Consider the following 21,977-nt stretch of genomic DNA (forward strand, 5'->3'; position numbering starts at 1 on the left):
CTTGCAAGCATCTGTGTACACTACAAACTATTTTCCCGTATCTGCAATTTGTAGCACTGGGGCATGTGTCAACAACTGCTTAAGCTACTCAAAACTAGCCTCAGAATCCTCTATCCATTCGAAATTCTTACCTTTCCTTTGCAATGATGTAATACGATAAGAAATCTGTGAGAAGTTCTTGATGAACCATCGATAATAGATTGTCAAACCCATGAAATATCTCACCTCATCCACACTCTTAGGAGCTACCCACTCCATGATGGCTCTTATCTTATCTCGATCTACTGCAATGTCTTCCTCGGAGACAACATGCCCCAAGTAATGTAGCTCAATCTGAAAGAAACTATACTTGCTGAGCTTAGAATACAACTGATTCTCTCTCAACAACCTCAACCCTGCTGCTAAATTCTTGACACACTCTTCCTCATTTTTAGAATATACTAGTATATCATCAATGAACACAATAACAAATTTATCCAAATGTGGATGCAACACACTATTCATCATGCACATGAATGTAGCTAGAGCATTAGTTAAGCCAAATGGAACAACAATAAACTCATAATTCCCATACCTGGTCCTAAACGCAGTGTTGTAAATGTACTCTTCTTTGATGCGTACCTGATGGTATCCGGATCTAAAGTCAATCTTCGAGAACATTGCTGCTCCCTTTAGCTAATCGAACAAGTCATAAATCCTCGGTAAAGGGTACCTATTCTTAATAGTCACTTTGTTCAACAACCTGTAATAAATGCATAATCTGAGAGTACTATCTTTCTTCCTCACAAACAATATCGATGTGCCCCAAGGTGATGCACTTGGCCTAATGTATCCCTTGTCTAACATTTCCTTCAACTGCGACGTTAACCCAACTAACTCATGTGTGCTCATCCTATAAGGTTATTTTGATGCTGACGCTTCCCCTGGCACTACCTCAATAGAAAATTATACCTCCCTGTGAGGTGGAAACTCTATAATGCCCTCATGAATACATTTTGAAATTGTTGCAAAGATAGGTACATGTTCAATGCATATACATCCTCAACCTCCTTACCTTTATCACTAGAAATGTGCACTGCAAATAACATACACCCTTTCCTGCAACTATGCTTTGCTTGCATAGTTTTCACCATCCTAACTGATGTGGCTTTCTTCTTACCCTCTAAGACTCTTGGTTCCCCATTGTCATGAACACATTCAATGGATTTTCATAGAAGTCTACATTGGTTCTATGAAGATACAACCAATCCATGCCCGAAAACATATTTTATGATCCCAATTGTAATATAATTAAATTTGTTTTGGTAAGCATACCATTCAAGTCAAATGCGCAAGCTCTTACCCAATGATGAACTCGCTTCTTTGTACTTGTAGCCAATTGCAATAACCAAGATTTTGCATGTAATTCCTTATTAAAACCACACTTATCCACCAAGTCAGGACTAACATAGCTATGATTAGATCCAGGGTCAATAAAAATAAAAATAACTCTTACCATCGATCTCAATGATAGATGCATGGTGTTCTTCCTGCCCGTTTTCTACCGCTACATAGATATGTGTAATACTCTAACCAACATCCCAAACAGTCTATACCTCCTGTGCACTGTATTTCTTATGCCTACCACTGTTTATGCTGCAAACAATCTCTCCTAAGGTACTCCTCACCACATGTCCAACACTCCAACCGACCAATGCCCTCACTTCTATGTTGCTACTGTTGTTGTGACCCATGTCCCTGTCTAGCTACATTAAATCTATTTTGTGGTGCCACATTTTCTTTCCCATCTGCATTCTAAGGCCTTTCTCTCTTAGGCTTCCATTTACCTTTACCTTTATCTTTTCCCTTCCATCCATGCTGAGACTCATTCTTACGCTTCGACTATTCATAGTAATGCTTCAGTTTCCCAATGACTTCCTCAAGTGACCAAAGCTCATTATACTCAATATGATCTCTAAATGCTAATGGAAAACTACTGACAAATCTCTAAATGTTAGCATTCTCATCAGTAAGATAGGGTACATACCTCAATAGCTCTAGAAACTTGGTCGTTTACTCTTCATTTGTCATTGATCCCATATTTAGCTCATAGAATTATTTAGCCTTATTGTCATAGTATCTCTCTAACAAGTACTTCTTCCTGAAAGGCCTCTTGAACTCTCGCCAACTCAATTAATCTATCCTAATGTCTCTAACCCACTTAACATATTCCCACCAGATATCTACTTTACCTTTCAAGTCAGAGATCACTACTCTGGCATTCATGTTATTTATTTACTCATGAAACTCAAAGAATTTGTTCATCCCAAGTATCCAATTCTCTGCATCTTCCAAATTCTTCACATATCCATCAAAAGTAGGTGGTTTTTATTTCTTGAATTCATCTAGAAAGTATCCCCTATCATTCCTCATATAAGGATGATAACGATGACGATCATGATGTCGATCAAAACCAGAACTAGAATAATACTTGTACCCATCACCCCTCCTATTTGGAGTGTCCAACAACCTTTCATCTCTCACTGTGTCTGATCTATTTGACTTGTGTCTACCAGGATACCTATTGCCATATGCTCCATTAGTTCCATCCCCATGTCCATGGCTGATTCGAAGTGGAACTTGTCTCTGCAAGTCTAACAAACTTTGAAGAAGTATAGCATTAACCTCTTCTTAATTTTCTTGTGCATGTATGATCCGGTCATTATCTACCTTAGAACTCCTTATCTCTTCCTTTTAGCTTCTCAATGTATCAGCCAAATCAGAAATATGCCCCGCACCACACTACTCATCCAATGCATAGGGAGATTCTATGTAGTATACCACCTTGCTAGCCATTTGGTATCTTTCCTACAATGCATAATATGTCAGATTAACCAAATCACAATAAATAAACATACCTTAGTATAGCTCAGGAAGGATACGTTTTCTGCAATATCACCAAATCAGCATGATACATGTATAACATAATCATAACAACATATAGACATATGCAAATAAATGTATCAACACATAAACATCACTCTAGTTAGGGTCCAATCATCAATGCAAGGCCATATCAACAATTCATGCCATGACCTCATGCATGACAACAACCATTGTACACATTGCCACATGCAACCAACAATATGCATAAGTAATGGCTAACCGACTAGACATATGCATAAATGCATGTAGTCGTGCATAAGTGATCAATTCTTGTAATCAACCTACAAGACTGATAAAAGTAATCAAACCTATAAGAATGTAGCGTAACATACAAGGATGTAAGTAGGCGACATAAATCAACATGTAAGTGAAATATAATCCATATGAAACCAATCACATACTCATGACAAATACATTCCATGAAATCAATATCAAATTATCCATGGCAACATTACTACAACCATAATTAATCATCAAGCAAATGCAACAATCACATGGAATGAAAGTGTTAGAGACACACATGCAACTAACGTGCATGCATGACCAACACACACCACTCATCCAGTCTGAGGGTTGAACCATGCTCTGATACCACACTGTAACACCCTCCTCCCACATCCACCCAAGTAACTAGTCAACCGAGGTAAACATGAGATGAGAGGCTACTATGATTGGATTTGACCTCCTAGGTGACCTTAAGGAAGTGGAATAAATGGAGACATCACACACAATCATCCAAAATTAGCTTCAGAATCGTCAGGAGACATGTCAGCCACTTAGACAACCTGTCCCTGGGTCCCACTGATGTTCTAGACGTCTTAGGCCTCAGTCACTCCCATGTTATGGGCAAGAGGTGTCCAGAAATCCAAAGTCACTCTTGCAGGCTTTCCTACCAGCGATAGAGACTAAATTTTCCATGTTCTTGTAGAAATTCCCATTGTAGATCAACATATTATTCAATATACTAAAACACAATACAAGATCTACTTCTAAAACACTTTGCGGAAGCTTAATCGAATTGAGCAAGATCAAGAGAACACATATAACTAAGAATGAGAAATCAATCACAAATAATACAGAAGAAATAACCCGAGAAAAGCATCATCCTAAAACCCCAATCTCTCTATTATCATACAAGTGGAAATCTTGTTCAAGTTACAAAAAGAATCAGCTGTCAAGCTATCCTACTCTCTCTGCAATCAAACAATACAACTCACTGACTGAATAGACATAGTATATGTCCTCCTCAAGCCCTCCAAGCCTCATATTTCCTTGTGTAGTTTTTCTTGGGGTCCAATGAAGCCACATGTGTGAATTGGCTTCATCACACTCACAAAACTTGAAGGAGTAACTGCGCAATCCTCAAGGAAATAATTCCTTCTGCATGCAAGGAATATTCACAATGAAATATTCTAGCAACTGATAGTACACTGTCCCTCCATATGATCTCAACTGGGTCTCTATTTGAACTGACATGCATGAGTTATTTATGAGAGAATATTCAGTTATCTGAAGTGCAGCAGTTACATGCATGCAAGCATTAACTAATTGTACATTAATTCAGCAAACTGTTTGAATTAATCTAACTGGACTTGACTCAGTTAACTGAGCCAACTAATTACAACTCAATATCACAACTCATCCTTATCTTTTTAACTGATGGATAAATTCCTCAATTAATGGAGAAACTATTGCATGTCCCCACATAGACTTCATGTTTGATTTTCCTTAACTAATTAACTCAAGATGAATTAATTAATTATTTTGCAAACAGCTGCTAAGATCAAATTCGAATTTTACTTCACTATTTTAGTTTAGGGACTGACTAAAATAGGAAGGTATCCCGAAATTCTATTTATAGAATGTTATTTTTAGAACTTCCATTTTTCATTCCTTGTTGCTATATTCAACACTGGTTGAACTGCTATTTAAAGCAGTGCTATTTTTAGCATTTCTATTTTTAGCATTTCTTGTTGCTATTTTCAAGACTCCCTCTCAACAAGAAATGGATTATCAGTAACCCCAATCCTGTCTCTGTGGAACTCGAACTTCCATTTTGACAATGCCTTAGTCAAAATATCTGCATCATGTTCCTTGGTCGAAACATACAGCAACAACATGATCCTCTTGACCACACAGTCTCGAAGATGGTGATACCAAATATCAATGTGCTTGGACCTGTCATGAAAAACTGGATTCTTAGAGAGTTTGATACAACTCTGGTTATCGCAGTAGATCACTGTAGGATCCATCCTTTGACCAAAAAATCCCACTAGTATCTTCCGCATCAAAATGGCCTCACATGTAGCCTTACTAGCAACCATGTATTCAGCCTCTGCTTAGCTTAAGTGCAACTGGTCTCTGTTTCCTGCTATACAAGGAAACTGCAGCTAAACCAAGGTTGAAGATTCCTCCAGAAGTGATCTTCCGGTTTGATGGACTCCCTGCCCAATCCACATCTGTGAAGCCCTGAAGCTTCACTCCCTCTTTCCGCCTGTACCACAATCTGAACTGAGATGTGCCTCTGAGGTATCTCAGCACATGCTTCGTTGCCTTCCAAAACAGCTTGGTAGGTTGAACCATAGCTTTACTCAGCTGTTTCACCGCAAAGCATAAGTCAGGTCGTGTGTTCACCAGATACATAAGTGAACCCACCAGCTGCCAATAAATAGTAGTAGCTACTACCTCACCTGAAGTAGCATCCTCCTTCCTCTAGTTCCTAGCTAGAGGATTCTGCATGGGCTTGCACTTCTCCATGTGAAAGTGCCTAAGTATCTCACTGGCATACTTGCTTGAGACAGAAATACTTCACCATCTTTCTGCCACACCTCCATGCCTAGAAAGTAGTGCATAAGGCCCATGTCCTTCATCTTGAACTCTCTTGCAAGGTCCTCCCTGCAAGACTGTATCAGTTGATCATTACATGTCAAAATCAGATCATCGACATAAAGAACAATGATCAAGACTGTATCAGCTGATCATCACCTGTCAAAATCAAATCATCGACATAAAGAACAATGATCAATGGGTTACCTTCTACCATGATGCGGTAAAGGTTCGCATCTGCTTCACTCTTGGTGAAGCCCAAACTGGTGAAATAACTATTGATCCTGGTGTACCAAGCACGAGGTGCTTGCTTCATCCCATACAAAGCCCTCTTGAGTTGGCACACATGCGACTCACGATCGAAGGTCTCGAAAGCCTCTGTCTGCTCAATGTACACCTCCTCCTCAATCTTCCCATTGAGGAATGTTGTCTTCACATCCATCTGGTGGATCTTCCACCTCATCTGAGTTGATAGTGCCAACATCGATATAATCGATGAGTACCTTGCTACGGGAGCAAAAGTCCCATCATAGTCGATCCCCTTGACCACTGAGAAACCTCAAGCAACAAACCTTGCCTTATGTTTCTCAAAACCGCCATCAGTTGCCCGATTTACCTTATAAAGCCATCTGGAACTCACCACTAACTTGACCTAAGGCCTTGGGACAACATCCTACGGATTGTTCCAAATGATAGAGTCGTACTCCTCTACCATTGCATCAACCCAGACTAGTTGTTGCATGGCCTCCTTGAATGAAGAAGGTTCAGTATTTACACACTCCCCAACTAGGGCCATGTACCCAGTGTACTGCTCGGGTGACCTCCTCTGTCTGCACTGAGAATATGGTTGTCCGACATTCTCTCACACATCCAACGTCAACCTATCATCTTCCCTTGAGCATTTCCACCCATCTCTGGAAGTATCAGCATGAGTGGATGTCTCCACTCCCAGATCCTCTACATGTGGCTGCTTCGCATCAATATGAGGCTCCTCCTCCTTAGGAACTGAAAGTTCCTCCTCTGCATGCAACTTGAGCTCCCTCTCAAGTGACACTTGCATGGCTTTTTACTTGTCAAACTTCAGATCCCTGCGTACCACAGCCCTCTGAGTGGAAGGCAAGTACACCCGATAATTGTGGGGTGTATCTGTGTACCCCACAAGTATTCCCAACTCAGCTGTTGGGTCTAACTTCTTCCTAACATCTTTGGTCACATGACAATAAACTGATGATCCAAAGATTCAGAAGTGACTTACATCAGGTCACATCTTGGAATAGGCCTCCATATGTATCTTCACTCCTAGTATACGGTGCGGGCTTCTATTCTGCAAGTATACCTTTCTATTACATGCCCCAGCCCACAAATGCAGTGGTAAGCTTTGGTCATGCAACATCGCTCGAGCTACTCCCACAATCGATCTGTTCTTCCTTTCATCCATCCCATTCTGCTGTGGGTTATGGGGTGACGTCAATTCCCGTTTAATTCCTTCTGCAGTGCAAAAGTCTTTAAACTGTTGGGAGACATACTCTCCACCATTGTCACTATGCAAGGCTTTTATTTTCTTTCCAGATTCTTTCTTTGCCAAGGCTTTAAACTCACAAAACCTCAAGAAGGTCTAATCCTTCTTTTGCATAAAGTAGATCCAACATCTACAAGAAAATTCATCAATAAAAATAACATAGTACCTTTGTTTAGCGGTGGAGGATGTAGAGAAAGGTCCACAAACATCTGAGTGAACTCACTCCAGGATTTCTCCAGCTCTATTGACTTGATCCAGAAAGGAATATTTCACATACTTACCCAAGTTACAACCTTTGCATGTAATCATCTGCTCAACTTTTCCCTCGGATAATCCAGTAGAAATCTGCTGCATGATCTTCAGGGCTCCATGGTGCAAGTGGCACAATCTTCTATGCCATAGCTCACCAACATCTTGGCTCTGCACCATCTCATCTTTGGAACTCAAAGCATCATAGTCGTCTACCTCCAGCTTGTAGAGATTATTAACTCGAATCCCTATTCACTTTGTCTGTCCAGTACCGATATGCCTCAGGAATACTTTTCCTTTACTAAAGACTACATCATAGCCTTTATCTTCTAGCATAGTGACAGACACAAGATTCTTCTTCAAACCTGGTACATCTTTACATCAGTCAGGGTGAGGGGAGCTCCATGCTCCCTTTAAAACACAACCGTACCTTCAACTAAAACACAATACTTTCCATCATCACCCATTTCGATCCGAATCTTGAGATCCTTCTCCTCCAAGGTACTAAAAAGATTCTTGTCACCTGGCATGTGGAATGAAGCTCCACTGCCCAGGTACCACACACATTCCACCATGGATGAAACCATGCATGCGATAAGTGAGAAATCCAGCTCAAAATATGAGGCCAATGCCTCACCATCAGATCCCTTCAAGGGACCCTTATTGGATTTCTTCTGTGGACAATTCGTAGCATAATGGCCCACTTCATGACAATGAAAGCATCACACTTTCGATTTGTCAATATTCTTCCCACCATGGGAAGAACCAGATTTGGGATGGGACACCTTCCCTTTCCCTTTCCTTGCCTTACTCGCTAAGGTTAGATTTTCCTCATCTTCTTGCTTCGATGAGGATCCATTTTTGGTGCTTCTTCTTATTTCCTCCTGCACCAGATCCAACCAAATTCGTTCCCAATCTCGTAGTTTTTCTCTTCCATTAACCAAGTCTTGGTAGCTATGCCAGCTCTTAGGAAGACCAACGAGTGCAAGACTCACCATGTCATCATCAACAATCATGATCCCTACACTTCCAAGCTCATCCCTGCAGGTGGTGAGCTTGTTCAGATATGTAGAGATCGTGTCGCCCTTTTCACACTTGATCTTACGAAGCTTGTCTTTTAGCGCCAAATTCCTTTGATCATTGCTATTTTGATATAAATCTTTCAATTTTTTCCACATCGAAAACAGTGTCTCCTTCCCATGGAGGCTTGAGACAATGTGGTCTCGAACTCCCTCCAGGAGGATTCTCCTTGCTCTAGCCACACATTTCTTCCATTCCGCCAGTTGAGTAGCATCAGTCGGCTTGGGGACTTCTTGATCAATGAAGTCCTTTAGACCGTTATCCTCTAATACTACCTCCATGTGATCCTTCCAGGCTATATAATTCGAGCTGCCATCAAGGGCATACTTGAGTCTTAAACCATTGAACACCATTGGTGAAATTGAGATGTGATAAGAACTCGATTTCTATATTCAGGAACCACAAACTTCAAACTTCTCCTTCTTGTATATTTTTCTTCGCCTTGATCACCTTTGCTCTGATACCATGTAGAAATTCCTACTATAGATCAAGAAATTATACAATATACTAAAACACAATACAAGATCTACTTCTACAACATTTTGCAGAAGCTTAATTGAATTGAGCAAGATCAAGAGAAAAAATATAACTGAGAATGAGAAATCAATCACACATAACACAAAAGAAATGACCTGGGGAAAGCCTCAGCCTAAAACCCCAATCTTTGTATTATCATACAAGTGGAAATCTTGTTCAAGTTACAAAAAGAATAAACTCTCAAGCTATCCTGCTCTCTCTACAATCAAACAATACAACTCGCAAACTGAATAGACATAGTATATGTCCTCCTCAAGCCCTCCAAGCCTCCTATTTCCTTGTGCAGTTTTTCTTGGGGTCCAATGAAGCCACATGTGTGAATTGGCCTCATCACACTCACAAAACCTGAAGAAGTAATTGCACAATCCTCAAGGAAAGAATTCCTTCTGCATTCAAGGAAAATTCACAATGGAATATTCTAGCAACTGATAGTACACTGTCCCTCCATCCGATCTCAACTGGGTCTCTGTCTAAACTAACATTAAGTTATTTATGAATGAATATTCAGTTATCTGAAGTGCAACAATTACATGCATGCAAGCATTAACTAACTGAACTTACATTAATTCAACAAACTGTTTGAATTAATCTAACTAGACTTGACTCAGTTAACTGAGCCAACTAATTACAACTCATCCTTATCTCTTTAACTGATGGATACATTCCTCAATTAATGGAGAAACTGTTTCATGTCCCCACATAGACTTTGTGTTTGATTTTCCTTAACTAATTAACTCAAGATGAATTAATTAATTATTTTACAAACAGCTGCTAAGATCAAATTCGAATTATACTTCACTATTTTAGTTTAGGGAATGACTAAAATAGGAAGGTATCCCGAAATTCTATTTATAGAATGCTAGTTTTAGCACTTCCATTTTTCATTCCGTGTTGCTATGTTCAACACTAGTTGAAATGCTATTTATAGTAGTGATATTTTTAGCATTTCTTGTTGCTATTTTCAATAGTTCTGTGCCAGAAACCCCGAGATTTAAGCCACTTTTTTAGTCCCAGATACCAAGTCACTACCTAGAATTGAGTGATAGCTTAAAATCAAGAAAAGTACAGGGAAACAATGATGCAAAAGAAATAAGTTGAACAAGGCCTTATCCAAACCCCTACTAGCCATGATAGGCATTTTTTCAAACATATCATCAACATCTAACTTACAGTTGTAATCAACATACTTAAGTGTAGGGATTTTGGGTGTCTGTTATATTCTTTCTACAACTAGCCCCATGCGGCGGGGGGCGAAAGCACCCCCTATTCGTTGTGCCAGACGCAATAAGGGGATCGCAAGGGGGGTGGTAACCCCCCTTATCGGGGGGTTTGAGGGGGGCAATATCCCCCCTCTACGAGCCTTGGAGAATTTTTTTTTGGACCATATATTAGGTGGGAAGACCTACCTATGGTTTTGTGCGTGGTTTTCACACATGGTTTTGGGCATGCTAGTTTTTTTCCCATGGTATTTTGTAGATTCGATAAAGGGAACTACAATTATGTTCTAATCTAGGGTTAATGGATTGGGGTTTGTGGATGCTTCGGCATGTATATATATGTATTGTAGCATTGAAAGGAATATAATGAAAAATCAATCCGATAGTCCCAGTTTTTGGATCTAGGCGAAAATCTCTGTGTATATATGTTTTATGCTCTCGCCATTGTTTATTTTCTGTTTTTAGAATTTGTATGTAGATAATTTCTATACGGGGTTAAAACCTACAAGGGATCTCATACTTATCTGAGAATCACTAAGAACCATTGTTCCCTCATGCCAATTGTTGCATTATCATCTATCAAACCATAGATTCATTATTCATTCATTTATAAGAAAAAACATGTTGAGAGCCATCCAAAGTTATTGTCATAAAACATACATTTAACCAAAATAATAGGGACACAAATATCATAAACATATCAGCCATAAGATCCACATATAATCCATCAAAATTCTCATAGAAATACAAGGAGAAATAACCTTTATTTAATGATGCAAAATCCAAACCCGTGATGGGACTTCCACGTTCCACCCGACCATAGAATGGATAAGATAAATATCTCTTTAGCCATTCATCCCCGTGCCATATTCCAAGCATGAATGTGGGAATCAAACCAAAAGAACCCAATATAGGGCATACCAAGGCTAAACCACCTCACCCTCATCAATAGAAACTAGGATTTAACATAATCCATCTTAGATCACTAGGCCAACAAAATGAACACATCATAACAGGGTTTACCATGATCTCCACCCGATCACTAGGCCAAACAAGCATGGATGACATCAGATTTCTCCAACTATATCGTGAGGAATTTTCTTGCATCCTAGCCTCTCAAGCTTTACCACAATTGAAACCCGGATCACTAGGCCCTAAACCGAGACCCACTCTCTAGGCTTTACCGCATATCCCAAACTCAGGATTACTAGACCCAATGGAAAGAAAACCACCTCTTTGCTTTGCCATATATCTTGTCATTCACTGATGAGGATTTCGAGGCCCACCGAGGAAGCACAATCTTAGCTTTACTACAACCCACATTCTGGCCTAGGGGTCACCAAGGCAATGGCTTTACCATGATCCACAGTCCAGTTCAGGGACCACTAGGCCATGTGCTCTATCATTTAGAGATTAGGCCCACTCAGCTTCAAATCCATCTGGCAATTCACCTCAACCAAAACATGAGAACCCCATCACACCATGGCTATTCGAAAATGGCAAGGCTAGGCTAAAAAATTTGTTACATCTGGCAAAACCCATGCCACAACAGCAAAAGAACCACATGCAATACCATGCATGCCAAATCTAGTAAGGAAAAGTACACATACAAGTCAATACCTACAAAGAAGCATGTTGTATTATTGTTTGATCCTACCTTTCCCTGCTTGATCTTTTCTTCCTCTTGCCTTCTTTTCCATTCTTGATCCAATGCCAAAATGCTCCAAGAAAACTCTAAGTGTCAAAGAGTATGAGAGAGAGAGAATAATGGGAGAGCTCTAAAGATGAACTGACAAAAGGTTACCAATTGATCCTCATAATCCTTTTTATGAATGAGGCCTCTATTTTCTTCATTTTCCATTATTTTTCTTCATTTTCCTCCTCACATGCAGCCTGTGGCCTTCCACCTCCTTTTTCTCCTAATTTCCATCATTTTCCTAACTAAATGTGCCAAAAAATGTCATTTTACCTTTCTAAATCCTTAACCATTTCCTTTGCCATTTTCCTTAACCATAAAAAACCAAATGAACAACCACTATGATGTTATGCCCAACATTCAACTTAGAATAAGTGCCCCATCAACCGTGGTTATTATTTTTTTCTTTATCAACTTTTATTACATGGAATTTTCACTAGGGTTGTTACATTAAACAAGATCTATAATATTGGGTAGTGTTGCTTATGAAGCCCCAAAAAAATAGAACGTGGATGGTTAGCATGTATATAGATTTGGGACCTCATAAATGACACAATTACTAAATGTATATTGCCTTCACTCAGACATCCAATTATTTTTTCCCTTTCAGATCAAGTGATGTAGAAATTTGAAGATATAATCCAATAACATAAGAGAGAAGTGCACAACATATTAACTATTGAGAAATATCACTTGTATAATTTTCTCATAAATGAAGTGAGAAGAGTGACTCAATTAAAATGTACCATTCAAAAAATAGAAGAATATATTAAAAGGTTTAATATGAAGTTACCAATTTTAAAGGATTCCCAAAAACAACATATTTTTCCACATAATTATTTACACAATATGATTTTTGAAGAGTGGGAAAGTATGACAAGGAAGTAGTTAGAGAATAAAACTCTCATTCAACTATGGGTTGATTTAAACTGGTTATCATAAATAAATTTTAAGAGTTTTATATATATTATAAATTAATAACCTCTAGGGGATTTTTACTGTATGAATCTTGAGGTGAGATTGTGCTAAAACTATTTATTATACTTTGACCAATGAAAAAGTCATTCATTGACTAGAACACTTTTTCATGAGGAGATCCATTGATATAAGATGAATAACGTGGACTAATTTGAATTTAAAATCTTTGTATAGATGTATTGTAAGGATTTTTAGTTGTTTTTAAAGCTATCTTGAAGAAATATTTAAATTTATTTCATTCATTCATCTCACTAGTACAAAATGGCTTATTAGTTACTAAAAAATGAATAAATTTTGCATATAAATTACCAATTCCCAGTGAGTAACCAATAATAGCCAGTTTACAATATCTTATAATGTGACCAACTTTTAGTCGTTTTTAACTTAGTCATTAATTGGTTATCTCAATTTTATCATCTAGTAGTATATTTAGTCATAAATTTGGTCATCAATTTAGTCATTAATTGTCACAATTAATGACCAGATACACAACAAAATATACTACTATGTGATCACCCAAGAAAACCAATTAATTACCAAAGAAATATGACCAAAATGTTAGTCATGTTATAAGATACTATGAATTAGCTACTAATAGTCATATATATGCAAATTTTAGTCGTCATTTGAAACCAATTAATGACCAAAGAAATATGACTAAATTTCAGTTGTGTTATAAGATACTATAAATTAGCTACTAATAGTTGTATATATGCAAAATTTAGTCATCATTTGTAATCACAAATTTATGATTTACAATAGTCATTTATCTTTTTTTGGTAATTTCATATTCATTATATAAACGACTGAACTAGTAGTTTATATTCATTTAATTTACTTTTATTAATAATCATTATCAACGACTAATTTAGTTATTGTATATTCATTTTATTTGTATTCATTATTAATAAATATAAACTACTAATTCAATAGTTTTATATTCATTTTATTTATGTTCATTATTAATCAACATAAATGAATTAGTATGATATTGTGACTATATTAAAAAAATATCATACAATATTCTTGTCCATATAATATGAAAACACACAACACAAATGTTCACACTAAATTTTAATTCTCTTTAATTAAAATGGCCACAACCAATTAAAAAATGTCAAATAGTACAAGAGGTGAAAAGAAATTAACTAAGCATGATCTTAAGTTTTTGAAATATAGCACTTTACAATTTGAAAGCATCACAATGATGTGCCTAGCCTGTCACTCAATTTCCTACTTAACTCAACAAAGAGATGGTATATATAGAACTTAAAAATGCAAAACATTTGTGTACCAAATATAACAGTGAAACATAACTCTCTTGACATTTTCTTTCAGATATGGTAAGGGTCGAACACTTATTCTTGTAGGTACACGAGTGCTTTGAGAACCTGAACTAGTTGCAGTCATGTGACTACCAAGAACACCATTAGATAAGGAACCATTGTTTGATGTTTTTGGATCCATATCAAAATGAGCCTGAAATGTAGCCAGATGGGCATAATATGCTTGGGGTGCTATACATAATAACAAATAAAATGTATGTCAAGGGAAGTCACCAAATATATGAACCAAGTATATATTTATTATTTAGCATTGGAGACCTACCTATAGAAATTAAGCACGTACACCTCACATATTTGCCACAAACCAATCGATACAAGTCAATAGGAACCCAATAAAATATACAAGAAATTAATTTTTTTCTAAATTTGTTTCAATTTAAGAACAAAAACCAACTCCCATTTTTCAACTAAATGAGCACAAACATCATTTTTTTGAAATTGAAAAACAATCATTTCTCAATAACTAACATGATTTCAAACATTAATTAAGATTTACCTTAAAACAAATTACAACTACATATCTATTTATATTTGCCATCTATAACTTCCAACTCTTATGCTACTACTTAAACATGAATTTTGCAACCTGACACTATAAAATTTTCAATATACAACTCAAAAACCAATAAGAAAAGTAAAAGTCCAAACCGATAACAAAGACACTAAAAATGAATTATAAGATTTTGAAAATAGGTTATCTAATCTACACAATGCACTAGGGTTAAAGAGGATGAGGTAGAGATCTACGTGTAACAAATATTTTTGGTTAAGGACAATAATCTATCGGTTGTGAATTTGTTTTCATCCCAAAGAAAATTATAATGGGTAGATCTACTAGTTCCCTGTAAACATCATAAACATAGATCGGTTGATCTTCTAGTCAACATGTTCATTTTTGCTAAGTTGGACAACATAATAACATCTTACTCTCAAAATATATCAATATGTTATCCAACCAAATGGAAAATGTAATATCAATGGTACCTGAATACCAACATCATTGCAGAGGTAAAAGTCAAATTCTGTTGGATGGAAAATTTTGGAGCCAACTACAATTCTTATCATATAGCATAATTACTAACTCTTTCGTAAAATAAAAGGAATCTTACAATAGAATTATGACCAATAGAGTAATATCATACATAATATGTGACAACTGATAGTCGTGTATTCCATAATAATTATCTTCTTACCTAGCAATATGTTTCAACTCTTGTCTGTAGCATTTCGATATGGATGGTTGTTTGCAAATAGTCTGGTATGGTGACATTTTTGAACCACCACAAAAGTAACTGGAGCTTGATAATTTGGTGCAAGAGATGCACAGGCATGCAATTACCACCACATAGATTCAACTCACTAGATGGAGATAATCGTTTCAATATGGATAAGCTAGATACATGGATTTTTCCACAATTAGAAAAAAAATGGATTTTGAACCATGAATTTTGAATGTAACATTACAAGGGTTCTCTTATGGTTATAGATAAACAGTGACTTTGTACAAAATAAGGCATAACAAGGATTTTAAGAGGATCTTCCTCAAACAAGAAACAATGAAATTTGATCATTTGCAAAAATTAACCTTAAAAACATAATTCTCTTTATGCATATCCCCCACCTTATGAGGACACTTATTTATCTCTAATACCTTAAGTCAATGAGTACTCTTATTGATCCTACAATGAAAAAGTATGGCGCATCCATTGATTACATATGGTTTTTGGGGGTTCTTTTCTTGCCATTTTTTCACAAATTATAGTGCATGATTCTTTGTTCATTATTCTGGATGGTGCGTGAGCATGTAATAATATAGACCCAGTGTAAACAAAAATTTTATTGGGCTAGGAAATTTATATGGTTTGGAAAGACACTACTAGTTCTCACAATGAAAACTTAATAGCTAACAATTAACTGTGCTCATGGAAGCTGACAAATTTATAATCTCCCAACTTTCCCTATTTTGTCTCATACTTTTATCTCTACAAAATTTATCCTTTTTTACTTCATAATTACATAAGGAAATGAAATTGCAAGTCATTATACCTTGTCTCGGTATGAGTTATAAACTTTTTTTGTCACTGACTCCACAATTATGCCCTCACCTGCAGGGAATATTATATAAGTCTTCGATTTCCCAAACATAAATTATGAAATTCTCTTACAAGAATTCAAGAAAATAATAATTTATACATATCTAAAATTCCATGGAGACTTACATGTATTTTGAAAGGGTGGACTCATAAAAGTATCCATAATTGCTGGAAAAAAAATGCATGACTATAAAAACTTTTTGGAAGGGCAATTGATACCTCAACCTCGTTAGTTTTGTCTATAAAAATCATCTCTTGAATATCCACATAAATCAAATTTAAACTTCCAAAGAAATTCAATTATTCAGAAAAGATGTCATACCTTGTTTATTCAGAAAATTTGTATTCAACTATGTGATGAGCCCCAATTTTGGTACAATTTGGGCTCATTTTGGCCTATTCTACTTGCTCAAACCATTCATTTTTTATTGCTTATGCATGCATTTCTTAGTTTATTCATGTTGTTTGTAGGAAGAAGGGTAGGCACTCTCTCTACGTGACTGATGCATTTTGATTCCAGGTTTTGGCATTAAGAGGGAGCAAAAGACAACGAAAAAGGAGTTAAGGAGACAACGAGGTGGCACTGCGGGTTTTGGGAGAGGATGTCCACGGTTATAGGGACATCCCTCGTGATTCCCATCAAGAACTCCGAGCTCTAATCCATCTCCCCTCCGAGCTTAAAAAATGGCCAGCTGTTCTACAGGAACAGCAGTTATAAACTGCTCTACAGGAACAGCAATTATGACCATCCTACAGGATCAGCAGTTAAACTCTAGTTGGACAGCCGAGCTCCTAAAATGTAGGACACTTGTTGGATCATCGTTTTTGTATAAGTATGAAGGCTTTAGCCTTAGATAGGTTGTTGAAAATCTCGTATTGCTATTGTAGTTTTGGAGCACAGCTCAGTTTTCGTTCCTTTTTGTAAGCCAATTTGGCATGATATCAGTTATGAATAAAGAAGGCAGTTTGTGATCTAGTTATGAGTTTTCTTAAGGAGACTATAGCTCTCAGGTTAGGGCCCAACCTGAGAGCCATAGATCCCCTCTGCTGTAGTGTTGTTTCCATTTCATTTCAGCACTGTGAGCTTTCCATTTACACATGCAATTCGAATTACAGGTTGTTGAGTTGGTCTTTTTCATGAGTTAGATAGGAGATTGCTTATATTGAATTTGTTTCCATTTTCTTAGTGTAGCAGAGGATAGATATAATCGATTGGAGCTCCAACAAAAAGGTTGTTAAGGCTCACTGCCGTCTCATCTGGGATTGGAGTGAAGTCCATGATTAACCACCAAAAATACGCATTTCTTTATTCCATGATTGCTGCCAACACAGTCACGTTAAGTTAGATGCTTCTACATATTCACACCTGCACCACACTTCCTTACCACAGCTTCATGCACGTTCTCTTTCACGTTTAGATTGCTTCTCATTGAATTTACAAGCACAAGTAGTTTAGGTTGATGCATTTTTGGTTAAGTGACAGTCATAAGCATTTGTTTCACTTACACTGCTATCTCTCGTTCCATCACTTTGTCCTCCATCTTGATCATGCATGCAGACATCTCTTTGACCCCTGCTCCGCTCTGTTACCTCACAAAGTCTTTCATTCCTCATGTATTTCCATTCTCTAGCCTTTCGTTGACATAGCCCTTCACCTTCCATCCTCCTCCCTACACTCACTTCCCATCCTAATCTTCCACTTCTAAAGCCATCACCAGACTCATCCCTACCTTACACATCTCCCTCTACCATTTCATCATCCCTCCATCACTCCAAACACTCACGGTAGGTCATCCTGTAGCCATTTATAGACATCCTGTAGAAAACAGAGTATCCTGTAGGATTCTCCACAGCCATCCTGTAGGAGGCCACTCTCTCGGTTGCTGAGCATCTGAATGCGAGGAACGTCTGTGGATGGGTGCTAAGGATCCCTAGGGACCTCTCCTAGCCTCCCCAACCTATCCCACGCTTTCCTTCCTTCTCCATCCCATCTACACAACCAAACCCTAGTTAGCTCAAGATCACCATCATCCAACACACTTAAAAGAAAATACAAAAACATAACCTTCATGATGCAAGTAGTTTAGAACGATGCATTTTCATTTATCAGAGGTAGTGACAGCATTGGTAGAAGTTGCATTTACATTCCATGCATTGTAGAGGTCAGACTAGTTAAATTAGGGTTTCCTAGGTTTACATGCTTTGATTTGCTTTCAGTTCATTTTTGTCAAGTAGAATAGCTTTCCTTTGAGATTAGCTTTCGTCCATCAGTTAGCAAGCTTCTTCTGAGAGCCTATAGAAGTTGGCTTGAGCCCTAGCGGACTTGTGCCAGCTGACCAAGTGACAGCTGCGACAAGAGCTAGTACTTGTGCATATAGCACCGTCGCTTCCAAGTTTGTGCGAACTACCGGGTTGATAAAATGAGAGACAGGAAGCCCCAGGAGTTGTAGCATTATTGCTACAATACTGGAGCTCACCACTATGTTGTCATCCTAGTCACAAGAAATTGTTCAATATATCATGGAAATCCTTCTAAATTTCCCATGTGTAAAAATCCATTCCCATCTAGTGGAATTGGTGGGCTAGAGGAGAAAAATTCAATACTAGGCACTCTAAAATCTTGATTGAAACTCATTTTTCTCATGGATGAGACATCCAATGAAGATGGTTGCATGAACACGGGCACTTCCATGACCCTTTCAACCTGATTAATGTAAACAATTGGGTCTGTTTTTAATTGGTTGCTTCAAATGCAGGGCATAAAAAGCATTGGATCACACAAACATGTACATACTAACAAGGAGAACATAAGCTAGCTTTGAAATCTTACTTTCCAAAATTGTCAAGTGAAAAATGTGTGATCTTGTGTGTAAGTTGAGTAGAGAGCCCACTAGAGACAAAATAACGTTTCTTTCTTGTTTGAATTTGTGGTTGTTGAATATATCATGAGTATGAGTACACTTTTTCAATAAGATTCTCAACACATTAGTTGTTATATCATTAAAATTTTGTGAAAAATAAAATGAATGAACCAACTAAACAAAAATGAAAAGCTAGTTCCATGCCAAATCCTAGTTGAATGCATCAAATTATTTATAAAATTCATGTGTTCAAGTATGGAAAAAGTTAACATAATTAAGGATGGTTAATTACTTATTAAGCTCAAGTCTTGGTGCCTCTACTTTGTAAATAAATAGAGATAGGAGAATACCTAGTCCCCTTTCCACCACTATGAGGTGGTGTTGTTTTCCAAGTAAATGGTTGAATAACAAGATATTCTCTTTTACTTTCAACCATATGTAATAATCCCTGAAAAGTTCATGGTTTTCCCTCTCTAGTCTTTTCCACACTATAAAATTCAGTAACAATGTTCATGTCAAGTTTAATGACACAAGTAGAACATTTAGGTTTTTTAGAAGACTGGAAATTTTATCGATCATGCCTTAAATACTATGATCTACATGTTACTCATACTATTAATCCACATTAAATACTTTTGCACCAAGTTAATCAATAAAAAACAAATCAATTCCTCAACTTTAATCATGTTGGTTGAATGTTGCACATTCATTACCTATTCTACTAGGCTTCCAATTTGTGTTTGTGTTTGTGGCAATAGTGCACTTTTTTCAAGTTAGGTTCTTGTGATGCCCAACCTCATATGAGGTTATGGGAAAAGGAATGTCATATGTGACAAATGAAAAGGGAGTAGAGATAGAATAGTTAAATGACTATTAGCTAGACCAAAATAAATAGGAGAGAGTTCAAGTTGTAGATAATTCATTACACAGGTAATAAGTATGTATTCATACCAAATTTTCAAAGCATATTATGTATGAGTGAAAATGTGTAAGCCTAAAAATTTAAAAAATTATTTTCTAGAAAAAATGAGATGCTTGACGGTTACTAGACATACCGCTTGATTGTGATTGGCAACTCCAATAGAATCCAGGCATGGGGGGATTACATTTCCCAAAAGGAAACTAGCTGCATTAGTTCCTCGGTCTATGATATCTAGCTGGAAAAAGTACATTAAAATCACATCACTTCACAAATACATACAAAAGAATTACAATACTATAATATCTTCAGCTAATTTTTGTAACAATTTTACCTTGGTAAAAACACCTATAGTTTGGTGCTCCGCCCTAAAGATTTATGTTAAAAAATAGAATATCCTAATTTACTAAAAATATAATAATGGATATTTTGCCATGAAACATCTAGTAAAACATCCATCAAAGCATATATGTCAAAATGGAAACAACTAAACTCAGATATATTTTTTCATATCAAACACCCTACAAATGTACTTACCATTAGGATAAACAATTCTTGCCATATGAAGTGCATCAAAATTTGACAAATCTGCATTTGCAAGTGAAACTGCTAGAATTATGCATGTTTCATGCTTGATGTATGAAAAAAACATTTCTTTAATCTGAACTTCAATATTAGAAGGTTGATAACCCACTAGAACCTTTGTTATACCAGGAAAATCCACACGAGTTATATTAAGAACATTTGGAGAAAACATTTTCAATTGAATTTTCTTATCTGAGACACCCTTGTTTGCTCCAACTTCCCCATCTGTTTCTACTTGCACCATTCCAACAACAGGCCTCACCATTAGATCAACCATCATGTCCATGAGTGGAATACCTATTGCATCTAAAGTTGAGAATCTCATATTTGATCACCTCCTCCATGAACTAAAAAATGACAAGTACACTCTCTTGGATTTGGAAATATTGATGGAGAAGCACCTGGAGTAGAAAACAAATGATGATCTAATCTAGGCTTCAATATCAAAAGGTTGACCACCCACTGGAACATATTTTATACCAAAAAGTACACAATATTTATATTAAGAACATTTGGAGAAAATCATTTCAACCGAATTTTCTTATCTGAGACACCCTTGTTTACTACAACTTCACCCTCTATTTCTGGTTGCACCATTCCAACAACAGGCCTCACCATTAGGTCAACCATCATGTCCATGAGTGAAGTACCTGTTGTACCCAAAGTTGAGAACCTCATATTTGATTGCCTCCTCCATGAACTAAAAATGACAAGTACCCTCAATTGGATTTGAAAATATTGATGGAGAAGCACCTGGAGAAGCAAACAAATGATGTATGGAACACTTCCTATCAAAATAATCATCCACTTGTCATTGGGTGCCGCCTAATCCCGAGGTTGAGAGACCCTCCACCTCACACAAGATTCATTGTAGTTTCGTAGTGTGTATGTCTATCCTGAATATGACTATGTTTTAATTGGTTTAGGCATCCCAACATTGGACCTATTACTCAACTAAGGTCAGGTAAGAAACCACCAATTTCCTACCAACGATCAAGCTTTCAAAGTGTGAATTCACCAAGATAGTGACCCCATGAAGAAGTTCGTAGTCTTAGAGATCCCTATCTTAGTCTATAGAAGTAAAAGTTGTAGGGTCTAAGTGGTTTGGGATCCAATGGTGGGACCCACTTCTAACTCCATCGGCAA

At 37.0% G+C, this 21,977-nt stretch overlaps 1 pseudogene; it reads right to left on the minus strand.

Annotated features, from left to right (window-relative positions):
• The window catches only part of LOC149194336 (protein argonaute 1B-like), a 103,595-nt pseudogene extending 82,487 nt beyond the window's left edge, over positions 1 to 21,108 (minus strand).
• Positions 21,109 to 21,977: the final 869 nt, after the last annotated feature.

Source organism: Pinus tabuliformis, chromosome 2_2 (genome assembly GCF_031772625.1).
Source record: "Pinus tabuliformis cultivar Carrire ecotype Pingquan chromosome 2_2, CPIR1, whole genome shotgun sequence".
NCBI lineage: Eukaryota > Viridiplantae > Streptophyta > Pinopsida > Pinales > Pinaceae > Pinus > Pinus tabuliformis.